The 26,385-nt window shown below is 37.4% G+C and overlaps 1 protein-coding gene and 1 non-coding gene across 4 annotated transcripts in view; one reads left to right on the top strand and one right to left on the bottom strand.

The window, feature by feature from the left end:
• RAF1 (Raf-1 proto-oncogene, serine/threonine kinase) overlaps window positions 1–26,385 on the bottom strand; it is a 72,285-nt gene that overhangs the window by 40,181 nt on the left and 5,719 nt on the right. The gene's annotated exons all lie outside the window — the stretch shown is intronic.
• TRNAG-UCC (transfer RNA glycine (anticodon UCC)) lies at window positions 11,303–11,375 on the top strand. The gene has a single exon. It is a non-coding gene; the product is annotated as a tRNA-Gly (tRNA).

Raw genomic sequence — 26,385 nt, forward strand, 5'->3', positions numbered from 1 at the left:
CATCAGAAAATCTACAAAGAACAAATGCTGGAGAGGGTGTGGAGAAAAGGGAACCCTCTTGCACTGTTGGTGGGAATGTAAATTGATACAGCCACTATGGAGAACAGTATGGAGGTTCCTTAAAAAACTAAAAATAGAATTACCATATGACCCAGCAATCCCACTACTGGGCACATACCCCCAAAAAAACATAAATCAAAAAGACACATGCACCCCAATGTTCATTGCAGCACTATTTACAATAGCCAGGTCATGGAAACAACCTATATGCCCATGGACAGATGAATGGATAAAGAAGATGTGGTACATATATACAATGGACTATCACTCAGCCATAAAAAGGAATGAAATTGGGTCATTTGTAGACACGTGGATGAATCTAGAGACTGTCATACAGAGTGAAGTAACTCAGAAAGAGAAAAACAAATATCATATATTAACCCATGTATGTGGAACCTAGAAAAATTGTACAGATGAACCGGTCTGCAGGGCAGAAACTGAGACACAGATGTAGAGAACAAACGTATGGACACCAAGGTGGGAAACTGGCGGTGGGGGGTGGGGGGGTGGTGGTGAGATGAACTGAGAGATTGGGATTGACATATATACACTAATACGTATAAAATGGATAACTAATAAGAACCTGCTGTATAAAAAAATAAATAAAATTCAAAAAAAATAAAAGATTAATATAAAAAAATAGTCGTTTCTGCTACTTCATGTGATTCTTCCAGTTTTCACGTATTTCATTGCCAAGTAGACTCAAAAAAACTCAGTATACTAAGTTTTCATTCTTTTCTCAGGTACCATTAGTTATTTTGTATCTTTATTTATCATTCAAATTTACTGTGAAGATATCTACTTTAATGGATTCACTGACAGTAACCTGAGACCATTCTCTAATGCTGATTAGGTTATATGGTTCACTAACTTTTAAATATGACATTTTTAAGGCATGGAACTTATATACCCATGGTTCTCACACTATGACGTCTCATTTACTAAATTATTTTATCCTATGTAGAAGTTCCAGCATTTCATTCTCTCTCAAAATAGCCATTCCTCTTTACCTTTTCACTTATCACTTCTTATAATGATCTTTATTGCTGTAAGGTCTTCTATTTCCTGTTCTTTTCTGCTTTTAAAAGAAAATACCAAATAAGAGTGTGATGTTACATCTATTTCACTGAACTTAATGTAGATTCCACTCCCAATTTAAACCCTTCTCCAAAGTGCACACAACAAAGATTATACTCACTCACAGTCTTGTAACTTTCTTTTTAACCTTCTCTTCTGGATCGTCAGAGATCCAGTCTCTGTATAGCATGAGAACCTTAAAAGGTACAAAGTAGGTTTCTGGAAGTCTGCTCTTGAGGGCAGCCCCTGAGTAGAATTCTATACACCTCTATTGAGGCTTTGGGTCCTCTGTGATGTTCTTCAGGTAAAATTCTCCCCGTAAAGCCTCCCTTCTTTGCTCCCTATTCATAAAGAATTTACCACTCCCTCCTGTTTTTTATGTTATTCACATGTATGTTATTAATAGCCCTTCCCACCCCGAACTGTAATTATTTATTTACATGTCTGCCTCCCTACCTGACTATAAAAGCTCCTTGAGGACAGAGTACATGCATGCCTCTTTGTTCTCCTTTGTTTCCCCAGAACTTAGCAGGACATCTGACTCACAGGAGTTATTCAACCAAGACTTCAAAACCAACGTGATGGTAGTTGCAGAATCCATAATACATTAAATATTTAAATTTATGTAAATTCTTAAGGAAAATGGCTATTTTAATATGTAATATAAAATTATAACCCCAAGCAAGCATTCATGAAAAACACAAATACTAACAAAGACTAGCTATCTGAACAATAACAATAGTGGTTTGCTCTCTGTTTTGACATCTGCCAAAACTCACTAGGAAACAAGATATAGTCACCAAATAATTTCTTAAAATTCTGTACCAACTAAATAGTAAAAATGATAGTAATATTAGCTAACAGCTACTGAGTTCTTGACATTTCAGTATGTACAATACTACTGAGTACATACTACAGCATGTATAATAATATTGAATTCTTCACATATCATTATGTTAGTATCAGTTCTTTAAACATGATATCTCATTTAAGCCTCCCAAGAACTCTATGAAAGATACTATTATCCTGATTTTGGAGATGAAGAAACTGAAGACCACAAAAGTTAAATAAAATTATCCAAGATTACACAGTAAGCTAGACAGCCAAGATTACTGACAGAATATCTAAGGTCAAAAGCACTCAAAAGTTTTACCAGAGCTTTATTACACCATCATTCTTTATTCTTAAGGCAGATAAGATCAGTGCATCTGTGAGACAGGCTGTTACTCAGATGAGGTGCCAGATTTCAACCTTGTGGCTACCTGCTCTAGCTTCCTGATACTGGTTCTTTCCTTCCACTCTGGTCATTTGTTTTTATTATACTTTTTAAGACGATATAATTAAATTTGGGCAGGGGAATAAAGGAGAAAAGTTATCCATAACCTTATTCATCCTAACAAAACATTTTTTGGATATCATCTTCTAATATTAGAAGCACAATACATGAATATTTGTTCAAAATCTACTTCCACCATTTATTAGCTGTGTGGCCTTTTGCCAAATTGCTTAACTTCCCCCACACCAATTTTCTCACTCAATCTCTCATGCAATAAACATTACTGAGCAACTATTATGTACCAGACCCTGCTTTACTCTAGATGCTTGGGTTAATTCAGTGAATTAGAGACAAAGACCCCTGATCTCAGGAGAAGCATATCTTCCAGTGGAGGACACACAATAAAGTGAATTATATAACATGATAGTGGATGATAAATGCTGGGGGAAAGGAGACAAGTTGCAATTTACATAATGAGGTCAGAGTAGGCCTCATTGAGGAGGTAAGAGCTGAGATCAGAAGTCAGGGAGTTTGACCTGCAAGTAGCTGGGGGGGACAGTCAAGGCAGAAGGAACAGCCAGGAACAGCCAGTGAAAACCCTAAAGCAGGAGTGTCCTGTGTACAAGGAATAGCAAAGAGATCATGGAGTTCAGTGAAGTGAGAGTACAGTTGGGGGAGGAGGGACAATGTGGTTAACATACTGTTTTGTAGGTCACCGCTGTAAGGACTCTGCCTTTTACTGAGTGAAATGGGAAGCCACTGAAAAGTTCTGAGCAGAGGAGACACACAATCTGCCTAAGATCTTAAAAGGACTAGTCCAGCTGCTATATTGCAAATAAACTACGTAGGCAGTAGACACACAATTATGGAGTTCAAAAGATGTCTGCGCTGAAGGATTAACTGTAAAAAGGGATAATAATACTCATTGGGGGGCTTCCCTGGTGGCGCAGTGGTTGAGAATCTGCCTGCCAGTGCAGGGCACACGGGTTCGAGCCCTGGTCTGGGAGGATCCCACATGCCGCGGAGCGACTGGGCCCGTGAACCACAACTACTGAGCCTGCGCGTCTGGAGCCTGTGCTCCGCAACAAGAGAGGCCATGATAGTGAGAGGCCTGCGCACCGCGATGAAGAGTGGCCCCCGCTCGCCGCAACTAGAGAAAGCCCTCGCACAGAAACGAAGACCCAACACAGCCAAAAATAAATAAATAAATAAATAAAATTAAAAAAAAAAAAAAAAAATACTCATTGGGTTGTCATGAAAATTGTTAACAATGTTTGTAAAGCATTTAGCACTGTGCCTGACACTGATATTATTATAGCTTCTGCCTTAAACAAGGACACTCAGCATAGGAAATGAGAGGGTAGAAAATGAGCCTATGCCTCAATGTGCCTCGTACACAGACAGCATCAGCCTAAAAGAAGGGGATTCTCCTAAATCACATGAAGGGGGCAGTCCTGCTAGCTGAGCTATGGACCTTTTGCTATTTAGCATTGGTGTCTTTGGGGCTAATTGCGGCCTTCATCCTTGTCCATATGTGTACATGTGCACAACTGCAGTCTCAATCCACATCCTATGTTACATTATTCTCCTTCCAATTTTAAATATTTCACAGTCATTTGTCTAATCATACCCCACTGTGTTGGATGTAATTCATCCTTAACCTATTTTTTAATATCTTTATATTAGACTTTAATTGCTTTACAATGTTGTGTTAAGTTTCTGCTGTACAACAAAGTGAATCAGTTATACGTATACACATATCCCCATATCCCCTCCCTCTTGAGCCTCCCTCCCACCCTCCCTATCCCACCCCTCTAGGTCGTCACAAAGCATCGAGCTGATCTCCCTGGAGCTGATCTCCCTGTACTATGCAGCAGCTTCCCACTAGCCATCTATTTTACATTTGGTAATGTATATATGTTGATGCTACTCTCTCACTTCGTCCCAGCTTACCCTTTCCCCTCCCCGTGTCCTCAAGTCCATTCTCTACGTGTGTCTTTATTCCTGCCCTGCCACTAGGTTCATCAGTACCATTTCTTTAGATTCCATATATGTGCATTAGCATATAGTATTTGTTTTTCTCTTTCTGACTTACTTCACTCTGTATTACAGATTTTAGGTCCATCCACCTCATTACAAATAACTCAATTTCGTTCCTTTTTATGGCTGAGTAATATTCCATTGTATATATGCATCATTAACCTACTTTTAAGTCACATATTTTTTCAGATTTAAAAATCTCTGAAATCAGAACACATCTTAAAAACAATGCTGTGCCTTATTTATCCTAACAGAGAACCTTAAATCAACACCTCAGATATACAGGTATTTTGCTTAACAACTAGGTGTGAGATTACTGGGTCAAAAGATAAGAATTACGGATGAGTGCTGCTACTGTCATGTTTTCAATATTTTAAAATTGGTCTGGGGTGAATTTTTGTTTTTAAGATAAGCTTATTTGCTGAAGCAACTAGTTGCTATTTATTTTCTCTGATTTTTTTTTTTTTTTTTTTTTTGAGGCGGGGGAGTAAGGTAAGTTTAACCAGGAAAAGGAAGGTTGTGTTGTTTCATTTTCTTAGAAGTCACAAAGGTTTCTAAAAGTTTGAGAGAGTAAAGATACCGACTGATAAAGGCAACACCAGTGGGTGTAACTTTAAGAATTTCACATTAGGTCAGCTTTCCAACAGCAGGTTAGGTGTTTAGTGAGATTATTTTGTGTTTTTTTATACTCTATCGAAGAAAAATAGAACTCAACAGCCTAATTCCCAAAGAGCTCTCTGAAACCCTTCTAAAAAGGTGGCCCCGGTCTTTATTCCTGGAAAAGGTAAAAGGGAGGGTCTCTAGACTGGGGGATTTCAGGTACAGTTGAGAGCATGGATGCTATTCTGAAAACTATGCTAACTGAATGCTTAAATACAAAGACCAAACAGCCTCTTCCATAGCTGGGCAACCAGGCTCAAAGAAACTGACATTAGTTCCCCTACCTTATAATGAAGCTCAAAGACAGCAAGCCTAACCCAAGCATTCCAATCAGCTGTTTACTACCGTCCTTTTAAAAATAGACAGACTGCGAAGGATTACAAGACATTTTAGGAAAGCTTCTAACATGTATGATAAAGACCAGAACACACAGGCCACACACACACACACACACACACACACACACACACACACACACACCCCTGAATGACTTCAGCTATCAGATTAACTGGAATTATCAGAATGTAGTCCATCAAATGCCTATCACATTAAATTTTACAATAATGGGGTAACAGAAAATTCTACAAACTTCTACAGAAAAAAAAAAAAATACAAGGGATCAGGAATCAGAATGGCTTCAAATTTCTCAACCCTGGAAGCTAGAAGACATAATGAAGCAAAGTCGTCTAAATTCTGAAGGAAAAGTATTTCCAATGTAGAATAATCAGCAAAACTACTGTAGAAGAAAGATATTTTCTGCCATTCATTACCAAAAATATTTTACCCTTCACAATCCCTGTCTCAAGGGATTTGTCACATGAATAAGAGTAAATCAAGAAAGAGATGGCATACAGGAAAAAGGGCATCCAACACAAGAAAGAAACTAACAAAATCCCCAAGAGGTTAGTGGAGGGAAATCTCTGGATGACATCTGTGCATCAAGGACAAGAATCCATAATTTTGTGACCCTTTCTAGCAATCTCAAACTACCACCACCAACACTCACCTAGACGATGCCTTTTTTTCTTTTCTTCAGAGACAGAGAGAGGAGAGAGGGGAGAGAGGAAAGGGGGGGTAGAGAAGTGGAGGGAGAGAAGGGATGGAAGGAAACAGCTCACATTTTTAAAGTTCTACATGATCCTATACTCTCCTTTTTTTAACTGAAGTATAGCTGACTTACAATGTTGTGTTAATTTCTGCTATACAATGAAGTGATTCAATTATACATATATATACATTCTTTTTTGTATACTTTTCCATTATGGTTTATCACAGGATATTGAATATAGTTCCCTATGCTATATAATAAGACCTTGTTGTTTATCCATTCTATATATAATAGTTTGCATCTGCTAACCCCAAACTCCCACTCCATCCCTCCCCACCCCCTTCCCCCTTGGCAACCACAGGTCTGTTCTCTATCTGTGAGTCTGTTTCTGTTTCGTATATAAGTTCACTTGTGTCATATTTTAGGTTCCACATATAAGCGATATTATATGGTATTTGTCTTTCTCTTTCTTACTTCACTTAATATGATAATCTCTAAGTCCATCCATGTTGCTGCAAATGGCACTATTTCATTCTTTTTTATTGCTCCACTGTGTGTGTGTGTGTGTGTGTGTGTGTGTGTGTGTATTTTCTTTACCCACTCATCTGTCGATGGACACTTGGGTTGTTTCCATGTCTTGGGTATTGTGAATAGTGCTGCTATGAACATAGGGGTGCATGTATTTTTTTGAATTATAGTTTTATCCAGATATCTGCCCAGGAGTGGGATTGCTGGATCACATGGCAACTCTATTTTTAGTTTTTTAAGGCACCTTCATACTATATTCCATAGTGGCTGCATCAACTTACATTCCCACCAACAGTGTAGGAGGGTTCCCTTTTCTCCACGCCCTCTCCAGCATTTGTTATTTGCAGACTTTTTAACGATGGCCATTCTGACAGGTGTGAGGTGGTACCTCACTGTAGTTTTGATTTGCATTTCTCTAATAATTAGCGATGTTGAGCATCTTTTCATGTGCCTATAGGCCATCTGTATGTTTTCTTTGGAGAAATGTCTATTTAGGTCTTTTGCCCATTTTTCGATTGGGTTGTTTGTTGTTGAGTTGTATGAGATGTTTGTACATTTTGGAAATTAAGCCCTTGTCAGTTGCATCATTTGCAAATATTTTCTCCCATTCTGTAGGTTATCTTTTCGTTTTATTTGTGCTTTCCTTTGCTGTACAAAACCTTGTAAGTTTCATTAGGTCCTGTTTATTTTTGCTTTTATTTATACTGCCTTGGGAGACTGACCTAAGAAAACATCGGTACAATTTATGACATGATCCTATACCCCTTAAGCACATTCTCCCTTGTAGAGGAGTTAGTGAGACCTGTGCTGGGTCTTGAGATATTCTGGGTGGTTGATCAACATGAATAGAATAGTCAGTCTAGCAGTGTAGGGTTTCCCAAAGCATGGGCCATACATTATTCATGGTTTACAAAAATAATTTTAGAGGATTTGTGGACACGACATAAAATAATACTAAATCAATCAGGTAAAGATTATGATAAGGAAGAATTATCAGTTTGGTATCTTTAATACCTCTATAACACTTCATAATCTCCCTTTTTAATTAAAAAATATCGTTTTCAAACTCAAAGCCACTACTGACCCTAATATCTAACTACAAATTAATACTGTTTTTATTTTATTAAAATAGCAGCAAAGGAATCTAGTACTATATGTGATTCCTATTCTCCTGGCAGCTTCTTCTGGATTCATTTTGACTGTGTATTTTGGAAGTGCTTATAACATAGTTCCCTCCATTTCAGTGCAAAAGAAGTCAACACAAGAGAGTGAGTCACAACCATCCACCCTTGATACATCACTACATTTCCAGCAAAGAAGCTTGCACCTGCTTTGCTCCTGCAATTTAGGATGAGGCTATCACCTAGCCTTTATCTCTATAACTCAACAGCCTCAAACTACTTCACCTTTTTTAAAGTTCCAGAGAATCCCCTGGCAGTCAGTCCAGTGGTTAGGACTCCGCAGTGGGCACAAGTTGGATCCCTGGTCGGGGAACTAAGATCCTGCAAGCCTCGGCACGGCCAAAAAAATAAAACAGTGAGCTATTTAAGAGAAAATATTAAATAAGCACTACTATAGATGGTTCTCTGTTCTAGTAAAAGTTAGGAAGATGATACTTGAATGACTGAAGTGGTGAAACACTAGTCTAGCAGAGACAATACATTCTTTAAATTAATGACCTTGTACTCTGCCATTACTTATCTATCAGGCTTTTAAGCAAGTCTGATCAATAAAATCCTAGTAATCAAATCTAGAGTGTTTCTCAGCCTAATGCTCCTTCTCTCTTCCTCCTAAAGAGACTTTCATTATACTGCACTTCCAGGGGTTTCTTCTGTCTCCCAACTATATCTCCTCTACCTTGTTTATTGGCTTCTAGTCTTCCTCCTGCTCCAACCATGGATGTATCTCAAGGCTTCTATGTCGCTATACTTTCTTAGTGTTCCACAGCCTTTCCAACCTGCCTACATACATTGCCTCCATCAGTGAAAAGTGTGGTGAACAACCCTATGTTGTCTCCTAATCCCACACTCCTCTTTTGAGAACATCCTTCCTTCACCCATAGGAATAAGCCCTGAGCAGCGATGTTTATATGTTTATATTCATGATCCTGCCCCTTTAGAACCCACTACAACTGAATGGAGCAAGGATCCAAGCTGGGAACTTGATTTGAAATTGAGAGAACAGATAAACTCAGGAGGTATAAGAATGTTGGTCCATGGATGTCCAAAGCAGTAAAAACAAGTTTGCTGTTAAGATAGCAGTATTCTCCAAACTGATCTACAGATTCAATACAAGCCCTAATAGAATAGGCTTCTTTGCCAGCTTCTTTGTAGAAATTGACAAGCTGACGCTAAAACGCATATGGAAATTCAAGGGAGCCAGAACAGCCAAAATAATCTTGAAAAAGAACAAAATTCGAGGACTCATACTTCCCAATTTCAAAACTTATTACACAAAGCTACAGTAATCAAAACAGTGTGGAACGGGCATAAGGATAGACATATAGATCAGTAGAACACAACTGAGAAGGGTGCCAAACAATTCAGATATCCACACGCAAAAGAATGAAGCTGTACCCCTACTTCAGAGCATATACAAAAATTAACCCAATGGATGAAGACCTAAATAATGTTAAGAGCTAAAACCATAAAACTATAAAACGCTTAAAAGAAAACAAACGAGTAAATCTTGATGACCTTGAATTTGGCAGTGGTTTTTAAGATATAACACTAAAAGCACAAGCAACAAAAGAAAAACAGATAGGGACTTCCCTGGTGGTCCAATGGATAAGACTCCGTGCTCCCAGTGCAGGGGACCCAGGTTCGATCCCTGGTCAGGGAACTAGATCACACATGCATGCCGCAACTAAAACCCAGCACAGCTAAATAAATAAGTAAACAAAATATTTTTTTAAAAAAGGTAAATTGGACTTTAACAAACTTAAAAACTTTTCTGCTCCAAAGAACACTATAAAGAAAGTAAAAAGACAACCCAAAGAATGAGAAAAAATATTTGCAAATCATGTATCTGATGAGGGACTTGCATCTAGAATACAAATATTCTATAGACTACAGAATAAAGAATTCTTAGAACTCAATAATAAAAAAGACAACACAATTTAAAAACAGAAAAAAGATCAGCACAGACATTTTTCCAAAAAAGATACAAGAAACAGCCAAGAAGAACATGAAGAGGTGCAACATCACTAATCATTAGGGAAATGAAAATCAAAAACACAATGAGGCAGCACTTCACATGGCTATTATCAAAAAGAAAGAAAGAAAAAGAAAGGAAGGGAGGTGTTGGCAAGGATATAAGAAACTGGAACTCTTGTGCATTGCTGATGGGAATGTAAAATGGTGTAGCTGCTACACAAAACAGTATGGCAGTTCCTCAAAAAATTAAAATTAGAATTACTATTGAATATATGATCCAGCAAGTCCACATCTGGATGTAGACCCAAAAGAATTGAAAGCAGTAACTCAAAATATTTGCACACCCACGTTCACAGTGTTATTCACAACAGCCAAAAGGTGGGCGCAAGCCAAGTGTCCATTAACCAATGAATTGATAACAAAATATGCTATATACATACAAGGAAGTATCATTCAGCCTTAAAAAGCAAGGAGATTCTGGACGTCCCTGGTGGCACAGTGGTTATGAATCCGACTGCCAATGCAGGGGACACGGCTTCGAGTCCTGGTCCGGGAAGATCCCACATGCCGCAGAGCAACTAAGCCCATGTGCCACAATTACTGAAGCCCACACGCCTAGAGCTGGTGCTCCACAACAAGAGAAGCCACCACAATGAGAAGCCCACGTGCAGCAACGAAGAGTAGCCCCCGCTCGCCGCAACTAGAGAAAGCCCGCATGCAGCGACGAAGACCCAACATAGCCAAAAAATAATTAATTAAAAAAAAAAAAAAAGCTAGCCAGATTTTAAAAAAAAAAAAGCAAAGAGATTCTGATATATGCTACAACATGGATGAACCTTGAAGACATTATGCTAAGTGAACCAAGCCAGTCATAAATGGACAAATATTGTATGATTCCACTTACATGACGTACCTAGAGTAGTCAAATTCATAAAGAAAGAAAGTAGGATTAAAAAAAAAAGAAAGTAGGATGGTAGTTGGCAGGAACAGGAGGGGAGAGTGGGGTGAGGAGTTTAAGGGTACAGAGTTTCAGTGTGGGATGCTGAAAAAGTTCTGGAGATGGATGGTGGTGATGGGTGCAACATATTGTAAATGTACTTAATATCACTGAACTATGCGGTAATTTATATTATGTGTATGGTACATGGTGGTAAATTTATGTTATGTATATTTTACCACAATAAATTTTTTAAAAAGAATGTTTATAGTTGCCTAAATCTACCATGTCATTTAAAAAAAAAAAAAAGATAGCATGTTGATCATTACTGGTAAAAACACCATTAAAGTCATCGATACTAAATTTGGAGGCACTGGGAAAGCCCATGCATCTCCATGGACCTTGTGGCTTCATCTTAAAAATGAGGTACGAAGGACTAAATCAGATCTACTTCTGGCTTGGAGTCTCAGGACCCCTGTGAACTCCAAATGTTATATAAAAAAAAAAACCCTCCCTGGAATTCCCTGGTAGTCCAGTGGTTAGGACTCTGTGCTTCCACTGCAGGGGGCCCAGGTTCAATCCCTGGTCGGGGAACTAAGATCCTGCAAGCTGCACTGTGCAGCCAAAAAAAAAACTCTGGTTACTTCTATTTCAATATTTCCAAATAAAACCTAATAAATTATTCTTTAACCTTTCAAAAGCCTGTCCAGAGCAACAAAAATCATCAGGCTTCTCTCTCTCTTGCAGACTGGAATTATAGAACTTCAGGGTAGACTTGCAGGTTATTAGAACCTTAGGACATCAGAATGTTCATAGCAGCATTACTTCTAATAGCCAAAAGGTAGAGAACAGCCCAAATGCCCACCAACTGATGAATGAATAACTAAAATGTGGTATAATCTTCCCTAGGTATCTGCAAGGGATTGGTTTCAGGACCCCCTGCAGATAACAAAGTCCAAGGATGCTCAAGCACCTTATATAAAACGGCACAGTATTTGCATATGATCTACACACATCCTTCCATACAGTTTAAATCATCTCTAGATTCCTTACAATACCTAATACAATGTAAATGCTACGTAAATAGTTGCCGATAGGTGACAAATTCAAGTTTTGCTTTTTGGAACTTTCTGGTAATGCCTTCAGGTAAACAGCATTTCCCAGGGAAGCTCTTCAGAGTAAGGAGCCCCAAACATGACTTCACATCTCACTGGCCTCCAGTGAGTCACTCTGAACAAATCATTACGTCCAAATGGTTGGCCTTTACTGACTGACTTAAGCTAATCAGGCTCTCCACTAGAGCTAAAGATGGGGTCAATCTCATTAAAATGGCTCAAATGAATGGCTAGGTAATAAGGGCTGACAGTTCCTCAGAGAAAAATATGGGATACAGTTACAATGAAAGGGGGAAACAGAAACAAACAACAGGTGTTCACTTCACCGGTTTACAGGTGTTCACTTCACCGGTTTACAGGTGACAATCACCAAGATCAAGGGATTAAAGGAAGGAGCTTAGAGAAATCCTTAAATTGACCTATTGTACATACTCTTAAAGGTACAATCAAAACTCAGGTGATACATTTAAATTCAAGCTTCTCAAACATTGCCACTGTTTATAAAACACACACACGTGACCAATCAGGCAAGCAACATGGGTCCTTGTCGCTCTGTTCAGCAAATCTCAAGGGAAGATACCTGAGCAGGCAGGGGACAAGATACCAGATGTTCTCTTGTTCAGTGGCTTCTCTGGAACACATCTATCTCTAGGACCAGGAAAATAAAATTTCCAGAAAGTGAAATATGAGAAAATATAAAAGGAACAGACTTGACAGATAAAGAAAAACAAAACCCAGCATCTTTTAGGCATCTACTATGAGCTAGGCAACACCCTGAGCACACAGATGTTTATATGCTATTTCATTTAACCCACATAACCTCAAGTTACCTGCCTCCTCTGCAAAATATGGAGTTGGAAGACATGACCTATAATGATCCTTCTAGCTCTAACACATTATGATGATTCTAGTGCCATGAAAATCTAACATATGTTAAAATTTTCTGATATAGAAGATCCTTCCCTAGCTTTCCAAACAGACTATACTTCAACTTTCTCTTAATGATTTATAAGTTACTATGAGTAACCTCTGGTTATCTATGGAATATAAATATAGTATATTTTCCTAAGAAAACAATTTTACTCAGACTTGAGTGAGGGAGGTTAATAAAGTAACTAATATTTTAAAATATTTTTATAATACACCTGTTTTGAAGTAAAATTGAAGTAAAATTCAAAAACCAAAGAGCAACAAAAATCATCAGGCATAAAACATGACTTCAAAGAACTTTCAGGTTTAAAGAGTAGGCATTTAATCTAATTTTACTGGTAGTTTGATGGAAAAGTTTCAAAACAATAATGATAATGAATGTAACAGACAACAGAGTTCTGTGTCTCCTTTCTATTCTTCAGGTATTTCTTACACTCTGGTTGCCATTGCCACTTCTGACTTGATAGTATTTACACCTCTATGGACTCCCCGACTCCTCAGCATTTGCTATTGACAACCCGATATGAGAAAGAGAGATAATCAAGCCTGTGTATTAAGGAGCACAACAGAAGAGAAAGAACCTACTAGGCTAGAAAGGCCCTAGCCTACTGAGTAATGAAAAGGCTTCAGGACAGGCTTATGTGCATGGTCAAAGCTACATTCCAGAAGATTAAGGCTACCAAAAATCCAACATTCATGTAAGCAAGGTCCTCCTAACACACTTGGTCCACAAAACTGTATAGACTCTTACGGTAAAATTTTTTAACACCCAAATTATAAATTCTTAAACTCCATGAGAACAGTGACTCAGCTTTGATAACCTCTGTATACTTAACTCCTAGAAGAGTACTTGTTGAATGACTAAATAAACTGAGCTTGCATTTTGAAGTCAAAGACCTGTTGATGAGTAACCTTTTTGGCTGTGTGAACCTAGGCAAAAAACATCTAAGCCTTAATTTCTTCATCTGTAAAATAAGCACAACTATATTTTAAGAGGTGGCTATGAGAAGTAAATGAAAAACCACAAACTATGAAAAATTCACTGTCTGGTACATAGTGGTCACTTAATCCATGACAGCTATTACCACATGATAGCTATATTACTATTTTTGGTAATAATAGTGCTTATCCACACAATAAAGTAACCTAGTTATGATCCTTGATTCCTTTAGTATTTTCCTCACCCACCACATTTAATCATCCATCATGTACTGTCAGACCCTCCAAAATCCAACTACTTTAACCCAACCCAACCAATCTAACCTAAAGCACCATCTTCTCTTGCCTAGATTACACCAGGAGTCACAATGTCCACTCCCAAAGCCTCTAAATCTATTCTCTACTGAGAGACCTTAAAACACAGATCTGGTCACACTGTTGCTCCACTAAAATCCTTATTTTAAGTGTGACTGGTTCCCTATCACACTCAAAATAAAACCCAAGTTCTTTAACTATGACCTACAAGGCCTTACGTGATGACCTGGCCTCTATCTTCCTTCTCCACCTTATCTCCTACCCTTCTCTCTCTTGTTCACTTTATTTCTGTCATACTGGCCTTCTCGTTGTTAGTCACTTCTTGTCAATCATGTTTCCACACAAATGTCACTCCTCAAAGGGGACCACCTTGACCATCCTGTTTAAGTGTATCCTGCCCCTCCCCATCATTCTTCTCTCTTTACTCAGCTTTGTTGTTTTCATAATACTTTATTACCATCTAATATAATACTTTGAAATTATATTAGATATCTGCCTAGCCAATGATTGTCTGCCTACCCTACTAGATAGTACGCTCCAAGAAGCTAAGTTCAGTTCACCCTAAAAACCCCATCACCTCTAACAGTGCCTAGCATACAACTGGCCGTTACGACACATCCTGAATGAATAACAAATGCTGGCACCTGGGTCCAATGGGTGCTGAGTTCTAACAGAAATCATCAGTGCAGTCATTTATGAACCACACTATGCTGAGGGGCTACACCCTAGGACTAGAACACTGACAATTGTGGAATTCTGCAACTGTAGAATCGGCACAGTGTTAACTGCTGGCTGGCAGTCAGCTAAATTCATTATAGCAGCTCCATCAGACAAATCCCAGACAAAAACCAGCTGATAAGAGCCACCTGAAGCCATTATGTAATTCTACTATGCTTGAGGTATTTCCAAAGTTTGATTTACTAGTATTGTTTGGCATTTTTCTTCATAGTTGTTTTAATTTAAAAATAAAACAAAGCACCATTCTTGTTCACCTGCTGTGTCACAGTAAACTGCAAACATGTTCCACCTACACACACATGCATTTGTCCTAAATATACACTACTGGAAATAAAGTGGTTTTAAACCACATTGCCCCTGCTAAAGAAATGTAGAAGTGTGTTTTTAAACATGCCTAAGATCATGTAGAATGCAAAAGAATGTGTAGAAAGAGGATTTCAGGTGGAAGGAGGGGGTTGCTCAGCTTAAAGGAAATAGAATAATTAACAAATATTTGGGGTACATGTCTCAAAACAAGAATGCGTTCTTAAGCATAACCAAATTATAGTTTAGATTCTTGGATGGTAATCTAAAATATTCTTCATAGGGCTTCCCTGGTGGCGCAGTGGTTGAGAATCTGCCTGCCAATGCAGGGGATACGGGTTCGAGCCCTGGTCTGGGAAGATCCCACATGCCGCGGAGCAACTAGGCCCATGAGCCACAACTACTGAGCCTGCGCGTCTGGAGCCTGTGCCCCGCAACTAGAGGCCGCGACAGTGAAAGGCCCGCGCACCGCGATGAAGAGTGGCCCCCACTCGCCGCAACTAGAGAAAGCCCTCGCACAGAAACGAAGACCCAACACAGCCAAAAAAAATTAATTAATTAATTTTAAAAATAATAATAATAAAATTAAAATAAAATATTCTTCATATACATAAGTTGTCAACCATGAAACTGATCAGCAAAATTAAAGAGAAAAACAAACTTAAAATTTTGTTAGTTTTCAGCAATTTCAGAACATGCAAAAGGTAAAATCTGGGAAAACTGCTACATTTTCACATCAGGCTTGCAAATGATTCTAGAATCAGACAGTAGTCACCACTTTCTCTGTATTTGCTATGGGCCAAATACCATAGGCCATAATGTTGTAGCCCTAAAAATAAGTCTCCATCTTAGTAAATGATGAAGCCGATTTCTCAATGAATAAAAAACAAGCGACCGTTGAATGTCAACAAGTTTTACATGCCACAGCTAATTAGATGATTAAAATGATAAAGTTCTCAAACTCTTTTTTAAATAATTCAAATATAGGAATGTTAAAAAAAAAACTCAGCTTTTACAGCAAATTCATACTTCTTAAAATCAAGAACACATTCCTGGGGGTTTCCATGAACAATATGCACCAGGACAGCCAAGCAGAAAGCTCTGAAGAAAGAGAACAGAATTTTCATCTTACACTTTCAAGAAAGAAGTTTATCTTTTTAAAAGTCTAAACACTGGTAAAGCAAGGTACAAATCCTCCCCATAATACTGCACTATTGTCATCAGGCAACAAATCAAATGGGCAGTAAGAGCACAGTACCTTACCACTCAACTCGCAGGCACTAACAGAGAAGTCACAAACATTCTCTCAGCTAAGGCAAAAAGCTCTACTTTATTTCCAAAGTCTGCAGAGTTCTGAGCACTCTTTCCACAATCCTCATGCCCCAATCTACACAAAACACCATGTGACTGAGAAACTGGTTATAGCAGGAAGGAACACTCTTAGATATGCAAACAAAGTAAGAGGGTAGTAAATATAAGGGCCACACTGTTTGTGAAAACTGAATTGTTTAAAAATTTTAGAGAAATCAAGTTATTTCCTAGTACAATTCCTAACAAGCTGTTGAGAAGTGATATTACAAAGGACACTTGAATAGTTTATTCTAAACTCAAAATCCAGAATACCAGGGTTGCGATAAAGGCATTTTAAATGCAACACATTCATTTCAGCCTTCTCACCCTGTGACCCAGCTCTAGCAATAATTTCAATGAATTGCTGCATTCAGAGGCATTTCTAAAAATGAATAAATAGCACCAGATTAATAAAATAGTAATTATTAAGAGATTCATTACGCTGGGAGAGTCTTGTTTTTTGCTTTTTTAGTTTACCAGATGCTATAAAAAACATTTTGAAAGCAAGACTGTTTCAGGTGCAAGATTGTTAGGGAGCAGCACACGTACAAAGTACTATTAAAGAGCCCCAGGACAAGTCAAATCTGATAAGATCACAATTATGAAAATACCAGTATTTAGGGTATAATTTTTTTAAGCGATTTGAGTCCTATGCTTAAGGTCCATCTACCACCTCAAAGCCTAATCTGAGGCATAAATGTTTGACTGGAAATGTTATTCTATCAACTTCTGGAGATACCTCAGCAGAGCACTCACTCAACATTCCTCATCCATTGTCTTGTCACAGTTACTCTCCCGAAGGGTTAAAGGGCTGAAGGGTTAGACGCCTTTGGACCATGGTAAGAAAAATCAATTATAACAACCCTGATTAATTCAGGAAGCTCTTCAGGAGTTCAGTGTGCAAGAATCAAAAAGTCCTAAAACTTCTGCCTAAAAGAGTCAAGAAGCAGTTGGGCAAACTTGGGGCTAAGGTTGACTTTGTTTCACCCTCCCCCTACCTCAGCCAAGCCAAACAGCCAAATAAATTTTACTATCCCTTCCTGACTAGGGAAACACACACACACACACACACACACACACACACACACACAAACAATGTAAATATTTTCAGAGACATTTTGAATTTTCTTCAAAATGCCTCAGCAAATCAGTATTTAAAATCAGTTTTAAAAAACCCTCACTTTTGAGTTTTTATTCAAATATTGCTATCTTTTATTTCACTTAAAAATATTAAAGTGGTAGAGCAAAAAACACCTATGGCAACTAGCACTTTGGCGTTAAATGAGATTTTAAAGAAATTCTTAATCTACCTAAAATCTAGTTCCTGAGAATGTAGCAATGCATTCTGTGGTTGAGATTGATTGCAGAAAGTTTACTTCAAACAGGACAGCTTAAAATTTTACAGAACTTTACAGTTTATTCCTCTCCACACTATCTCATAGTGCTGTTAGAATTAAACAGGCTAAAAGCAGGTATTGTTCCTCTTTGTAGATAAAGAAAATGTGAAGTTCAAAAGATTTAGTGACAATAAGGGAAGCAAAACAATTCAGGTCCTCAGACTCTTAAATTACATCTCTATTTTAACACACTGATTTAAAACACAAAAAATAATTATTTAACATTGTTACTATTATACTACTTTGAAATAATTACTGTTTATTGTTTATAAGTAATGCATCGGACCTGTATGTGGAAGAAAGGAAAATAAGCTTTATATATCATAAGCAATTTAAATTTACTTCATATTTAAGAGATTTTTACATCATTTCTAAATAATAAATGATTTAGTTCAAATTACCTTAGAGCAGTTGTATTACTAATGCTTTTTCTCACATGACCTTTCTTCTTATCCACTAAATGATACAGGAGAGAATGTATGAAATATATAATCTTTTATTCAGAAAGCTAACTCTTATAATCTGCAGCAAATAGATAAGGATTTAAAACAAACATAATGAAGTCTAAATTGCTTTTTACAGCTCTGTAGCTCAGGGGTTAGAGCACCGGTCTTGTAAATTGCCTTTAAGTCATTCTTCTTTATCTTCAATCCAAAATTTTTCTCCCCAGAGTTGGTAATAAATACAGCTTAGATAAAATAAAATCTCCATGTAATCAGAAGACTGCTGAACTACAAACCATGACTCACTATTTCTGAAGATTAGTCAATACAAAAGAATTCCTATACATCAAAATAACCTGGGCACTGCCCTAGAGTTAAAATTCTGTTGTAATATTATCTAGCTGCTGTGAGTTTCTCCTTGGTTTGAAAGCAGAGAAAGGAGGAGGAGGAACTGGTAGCAAGAGCTTTAAAAGACTACGACTGGCCATAACTGACCTGAATCCACTACGGTGCCTATAGTTTTAAACAGCCTTTGACTTATGACACCTAAACTTAAGATATACTTGTATTTCATTCTCCTCTACTCAGCATGTTTTGTAAGATGTGAGAATTAAATAACACGTGAAACACACAGTGTTGGCCTAAGACAGTAAATGTTCCCTATTATCATGATATACAACAATCAGGAACTCTTCTAGATAGCCCTTAAACCTCCAGCCTGGGTTTTTCTGAGTTCAAAGCCTAAAGCTCTTAACCGCTACTGGTACTGTGTTCCAAAATTAAGTCCCAGGTTCCAAAATACAGATCAACTGTTTAGCTCTCACATTACTTGGGGGAATAACACTGGCCATATGCTATCTTGTTCATTTGATCTTTGCAAATTGTCTCCATATTCCCAGAGATCCTCCGCAGAGACTGCATGGAGTAATAATTCCAGATGCTTTACCCATTAGACTATAACTTGGAACCTGTGAGTAACATCGGCACGCTCCTAAATTACCTACAATTAACCAATGTAACTTTTTGGAAAATACCTCTCTCTCTGCTTGGATTTATCATTTCCTCAAAAAGCTTATTTTTTTCCCCATGATAGGAGAAATTAGACAAGATTTACTATCAAAGTGAAATAAACCAAATGCTATGTACAACTTACAGTGACAATGCTTAAAAGACAAGTAAAATACCCTATTTCACTGTTCTTTAAGTAAAATAGTTAGAAGTAGCTCTATTAACTATATATGGTATACAACTTTATTTGAAGTATATGTCAATTTATATTTTTATCAGTTAATTAAAATATTCTAACTCTGTATCTTCCTGGTAAATCAGAAAATTTGAAAACAGGCTAAGAGTATAGAGTAGGAGAAATGGTAGCAATGAAATAAACTTAGTTCATTTATTTTTAATAACTCCAACAGCCATTCTGATCAGAACACTAACACTATTCCAAAGACTTGTATCTACTCAGTTTTGATTACTTAATTGTCTAATGAACCTTTAAAATTACAAAAGCCAATAAATCATTTCAGAAATCTTTCCACTAAGCTCACTCTTCAGAGTATTACCTATCATATAAAATTCTAAGCATCTTAAACATTCCCCTAAGAACTGGCAAAATTTGCACAGAAGACTGTCCAGAGAGGGAAGTCTCCCCATTAAATGGTAAATGTTTAAGATAAAACATTAGACGGGTATCCCCAATCACTCCAAACTTTAGATTAAAGGCTTCAGTGTGAGCCCACAATTGTTTTATACAAGTGATTAAAAGTTCCTAGAACTTTATGAAATATTGATTAGTGGTGGAGAGAAACACATTTTGGAAAGAAGAATACTTTTTTTTTTTTAACTTATTTTTGGCTGCATTAGGTCTTCATTGCTGCATGCGGGCTTTCTTTAGTTGCGTTGAGCAGGGGCTACTCTTCACTGTGATGCATGGGCTTCTTATTGCGGTGGCTTCTCTTGTTGCAGAGCACCAGCTCCAGGTGCGCAGGCTTCAGTAGTTGTGGCACACGGACTCAGTAGTTGTGGCACACTGGCTTAGTTGCTCCATGGCATGTGGGATATTCCCGGACCAGGGCTTGAACCGGTGTCCCCTGCACTGGCAGGCAGATTCTTAACCACTGCACCACCAGGAAAGCCCCAAGAAGAATACTTCTTAAAGTGCTATTTTAAACTAAATCCCTAAATTAAATATGTAAGATTTGAAGAAAAGTTTTCACATACAAAGTCATAACAAAGGGATTATCATCTTACAGAAAAAAAGTAATGGAAGTAATTATTTCTACTCAAGTCAAAAAAAGTTTAGGAAAGAACTCTTCAGAAGGGATACCTCTGAAGGATTTATGAAAAGTAAGTACTTGGAAGAGGCAAATTTGATTAAGACTTGATCCTGGCCCTCAATAAATTTATAATTTAGATGAAGAAGTAATACAGGGATGAAGTGGGGTTAATCATATAAGGCCTATAAGAAGGAAATGGAACTACTCTAAGTCATAAAGAAAATTATAAGGCAGACGGCATTCCCAGAAACCTAACAATAACAGTAAGTTTGCATCACATCTAGAATTTAAATTCTAAGGTGCTCATAGGATGTAGGATGAAGTCAAAACTAACCCAGAAAATCTCTCTCTCTTTAATCTCTCCTTAAGTAGATGGTCTATACTTAGGGTATTTACGCCATCTATCTCTGTGTTTCTTCCTCTTTAAAATAAGGATCACAATGTACCTACATCTTCAGGCTGATGGGAAGATTAAATGAATTAAGGTAAACTCTCAGAAGAACCTGGCATATAGTAGTTAAATCAACAAAGGTAAGCTATTATCTTTAGGGACCTTTTTTAAAAAATGTATCTTTAGACAAAACAATCACACTCAATTGTGAGATGGTCAAACTATAAGGCTTGGGAGAATTGAGAATGACAAAAGAATAGATTCACTTTCTTCAACTGCAATCAAAATCTCACAAGAACATATACTCAGTATGAGGAATGGTGGCTAAAATTGCCTGCATTATTAAAACACTTTTCTTGGCAGGGCAAAAACATAGTTGAATACTCGTTTTTTGTTTGGTTGTTTTGTTTGTTTGTTTTTGCCGCACCAGGTGGCTTGTGGGATCTTAGCTCCCTGACCAGGGACTGAACACTGGGCAGTGAGAGAGCAAGAGTCCGAACCACTGGACCGCCAGGGAATTTCCTACTCGTATTTTAACGTATTTATAATGCGACTTCACTCTTCATTTCTCCTTTAAGCTCATCCCTTTGTTCAATCCAGCCTTGGTCCATCTGAGAGACTGGGTGATCAATTTTTCAAGATTACTCCAAGCTTCCTTTAAGGATTAAGTGTTTTGTTTTGTTTCGTTTTAATTCAGTTGGTCACACAACACTGGAAAAAAACCCACCCTCGCACATAAAAAGTTTCTGCTGAACAGAAACACTCAAACACTTAAATAAAATGTCATCTTGTCCAAGCTAGGAAACAATAATATGTCTAGTTTGGAAATGGCTTAGCTACAGTTTCCCAACCAGTTCAAAAGGGCACTCTGATGCACTGCAAGGTGGTGTGTGTGTCAATATTTTGAGTTTCCTCACCCCTCTTTCTCAATTTCTGACCACAAACTGGTAACTTCATCAGATGACTGGCCAGCATACACGAACATGAAAAAATGTGATACTCTACCCTTGTAATAGTTAGCAAGCAGGGCTGCCCGAGTTTAGAAAAGAGTCTAACTTTTTAAAAGAGTCTAACTTTTTAAAACAAGTTAATCAGCTAGTTCAAACAATTATGTTAAAGCAATCAGTTCCACAATGAAAGACATCTGGAGCCAATTTTATTTTTAACTCTTAGTTTTTCATTATTTTCATTTTAAGTCACTTTGTCTGAACTCTTTTTTAACCCAAGTTTTACTTTTCATCTCCAAATCAGTCATTGCTTCTTCATTTAGGCAGCAACTGCTCATTTTTAAATGAACAGAGCCATTTACAAAGTAAAACCATTAACACAAGCATGAAAATATATCAATACAATGCACAAATAAAACATGGTTTAGGAATGATCATTCTGATGGCTGGGTAATAATGAAGTAAAAAACGCCTAGTCAGTGGAAGGGGAAGGAGAGGAAATAAAAACCATGCAGACATCTCACCCTGCTAATAAGTTAATGCCTGGAAACACTGACTTAACCTTGTACCAATAATTTCTGTTCCACATAAAAGGCATCAATTTTAGTGGCAAGTCCTGCATAATCAACAAGTGACTTAAAAAACAGCATTACTTTCCTCAAAAATAAAGACATGAAATATAAAATAAGTGAATCCACTATTCTGCACACTGGCATCTCTCAACTGGGCAGACACTGAGATTTATCCTCAAGATAGGAGGTACTCCTCCAGGTTTACAACCTTGCCAAAGCTATTTCAAGAAGTAACCATCTGATTCGGCCATTTCTCCTACAATTCCTTCTGGAGTCAATGGCTTTCATACACAGAAAGATTCCCTAGTCTTCAATGATACCCCCAAAGGTAATCAATCACCTTGCTTGTTTTAAGAACTAGTTACAACTACAATAAGGTATACCTGTAAAACTGATAGTATCACTTGTTTCCCAGAAAATATTTTAAATCAACTTTTCAAGAATAATTTTCTTAAAACAAGGACATGTGCAGAAGTTGTCTCTGTAAATTAGACCATTAATTCATTAAAGCCCTAAATTATACCCAGCTACTTTGCCACAGGAGCAAAAAAACCAAATATGAAAATGTAACCTATGTAATTATACACCAAAGTCTGAATGCCTTAAGGAAAAGAACTATACGCATTTCCTACATCTTGTTATACTCCATCATCCAGTACAGTACCTCGCACAAAATTAGATGCTTAAATTCAGAATAAAATATTAATGGAGAAAAGCTATAATTACAATATTTATCCTAATTCTTTTCCATGGATACTGAATCACTATCTACCACATAAAAGTACTGATATATACAATCCAAAGCACCAGAATGCCTCTCCGTATACTGCAACCTGGCAGAGAACTGAGTGGAAAAGTATAAGAAACACTATCATTTAACGATTTCTAAGAATCTATTTCAACTGCTAGCTGCTTCGAAGAATATAAAGTTCAGAAAGACAGCCCTTGCCTTCCAAGAGTTTTTAAAGTAAAAGAAAAAAATCATCATTTCCCAGAGACTGACTATGTGCTATGAGCTTTCAGGATGACAAAGAGGCCTACAACAAGATGTGACAGCTTTTTTTTTGTGGTGATGGGTGGGGGAGGAGAGGGGTAACTTCTTAAGAAAACTATAAGAATTCGGAGCATGAAAAGGTCACTTATAGTTCGAGTGGAGGAAGAGATAGACAATAAAGAATAATTTCATTGTAATATTTGAACTTGAAGGGGTAGCATTTTAATAGACGCATGTAAATGTTTTTCTTTATAAAAATGGAATCTTATGGTACATATTTTAGTACCCTACTTTTTTCACTTAATATATCTTACCACCCAGGATTAACTGAAATCATCGTTTACAGGTTAACTGAACACATTTTAGATTAAAAGGGGATGAGGGTAGGGACTACCCTGGCGGTCCAGTGGTTAAGACTCCTCGCTTCCAATGCAAGGAGCTCGGGTCTGATCCCTGGTTGGGGAGCTAAGATCCCACATGCCACGCGGCCGCCAAGAAAATTAAAGAAAAAAAAAGCGCGGGGGGAAATGAGGGTACAAAGAAGGTAACTACAACAACTATATGTACCAGCTTACCAGAAAACTTTTTTTTTCAAAAAATGAGTCACTAATTGTGTAATTAACTTATCTCTTTCAAGAACATTGTATGCAAATACATTCATAAAGAAGGAAAAAGTCCATCAGATGCAAATACAGCCAACTTCCTAACCTTCTGGTTTGACCATTCGATCTAATCAGCAGTAAGAAAAAAGCCTAGAGCCACTTCACATCCATTAGGACAGTTACTATCAAAAAACAGAAAATAACAAGTGTTAGCAAGGATACAGAGAAATTGAAACTCTCATGCATTGCTGGTGGGAATATCTAATGGTTCAGTTGCTGTGGAAAATAATTTGGCAGTTCCTCAAGAAGTTAAACAGAATTACCATATGATCAGCAATTCCACTCCTGGGTATATACTAAAAAGAAATAAAAGCAGAGACAAATAGATACACTTGTAAACCAGTGTTCATAGCATCAATATTCACAAAAGCCAAAAGGTGGAAGCCAAAAGCCCATCAACTATTGAATGGATAAATAAAATATTTTATGTGTGCACACATGGGAGCATACACATACACACACACACATAATGGAATATTATTCAACCATAAAAAGGAATAAAATTCTCACACACAGTATAATATGTACGAACTCTGAAAACACAGTAAGTGAAATAAACCAGATACAAAACTATAAATATTGTATGATTCCCCTTATGTGAGATACTTGGACTAGGCAAATTCACAGATAAAAGTAGAATAGAGTTTACCAGAGGCTGGAGGTAGGGAGGAATGAGGAGTTATTGTATAACTGTTACAGGGTTCTTCTGTTTGGGATGATGAAAAAGTTCTGGAAAAAGATTAGTTAGTGGTCATGGTTGCACAACACTATGAATGCACTTAATGCCACTGAATAATACACTTAAATATGGTTAAAATGGTATATTTTATATTTTGTATAAGTTACCACCACCACTGCCGCCACCCCCCAAAAAAAGCCTAAAGGGCCCATTTTGCATTGTCAGACAGCTAGATAAATACTAGTCATGAAGGACATATCTATTCTCACATTCACACTTCTCTAATTCCAGTCCAGACTAAGATCAAGGAAGGCAGAAGAGTATCATTTATCCCCTCATTCTCTCTGGCTAAAACTTTCCTCCACGTATAAAGCCTATGAATGCAGAAGAAAATAGCCAGTATGGCAAGAGTGGCTTGAACCAATGAGTCAGCAAGCTGTCAAAGCAGGCAAATGTCCTTAAGGAGCTGGCAGTGAGAACCCAGAGCACTCTACTGATAAAGCAAAATAGAAGGGAAAGCTAAACAAGCTAATTCCTTCAACAGATGTCCTAAGTTACAAAGTTCTGAGTATGAGTTTAGTAAGTAGTATACCCTTTTAATGGTAAGCATTTGTGTGTGGTGGGCAGTAGGAAGGAACTAAATCCACAGGTGATTAACCTGTGAATCTCTACTCATGCAATTAATGTTTATTACATAATCCAGAGAAACTTTTAAGAACTAGAGATTTATAAACAAGACATGGCTCAGCTCTAAGGAGCTTAAGTTTAGCCATAGATGTAAGACATCTACACAAAAAATTCAATTCAATAAACATCATTTAGCACCTTACATTCAACAAATTGAACTGAAATCAGGGGGGCCAGCCACTGTGCTAAACTCTGGGTATTCGAAGATGATTTAAGATAAACTCTGGGTATTCAAAGATGATTAAGATACAGTCCTCTGAGAAAAGATGAGAGGTAAACAAATACTTTAATAAAATATCAATACGTCACAATACATACATATAAAGTCTACAGTGCATGGTACCAAAACGTACATACACAAACCGTGTTAAGTTTAAATAAAAGGTCTTATTATAAAACCTAATATTAAATATGGTAATTTAGATTCAATGCTTTCACCAAAGCACACAGGCCTGATCCCTCAGCCTCTCAAACTTTTTCACAAATATCAATAAAGAAGGACTTGCACATTGACTAGAAAGCATTAGTTTGACTTGATAACCTAATGGGATGATAAGCTCACAAATGACTATATGATAAAGACCATAAGAAAAATAAATGTAAGGGTTTTCAGGTGGGGTTCAAAGAAGGAAACAATGAGTGAGAAGAAGAGAAAAAGATCGGGAAATGATATTTAGAAGATGGTGTCCAAAATGACTCTTAAAAGAGGAACAGATAAAAGTGAGGAAATCCTGTGAATCTCTCCTCATTAGATAAGGTCGCTGAAGGCAGGAGCTTGCCTAATTCACCCTCCACCACACTAGCCTGCTGCACCTACTTAGGTGCTAAAAAAATGGCTTCTGAATTCCACTGAAGATAGTAAG

This window comes from Balaenoptera ricei, chromosome 11, assembly GCF_028023285.1.
Source record: "Balaenoptera ricei isolate mBalRic1 chromosome 11, mBalRic1.hap2, whole genome shotgun sequence".
Taxonomy (NCBI): Eukaryota; Metazoa; Chordata; class Mammalia; order Artiodactyla; family Balaenopteridae; genus Balaenoptera; species Balaenoptera ricei.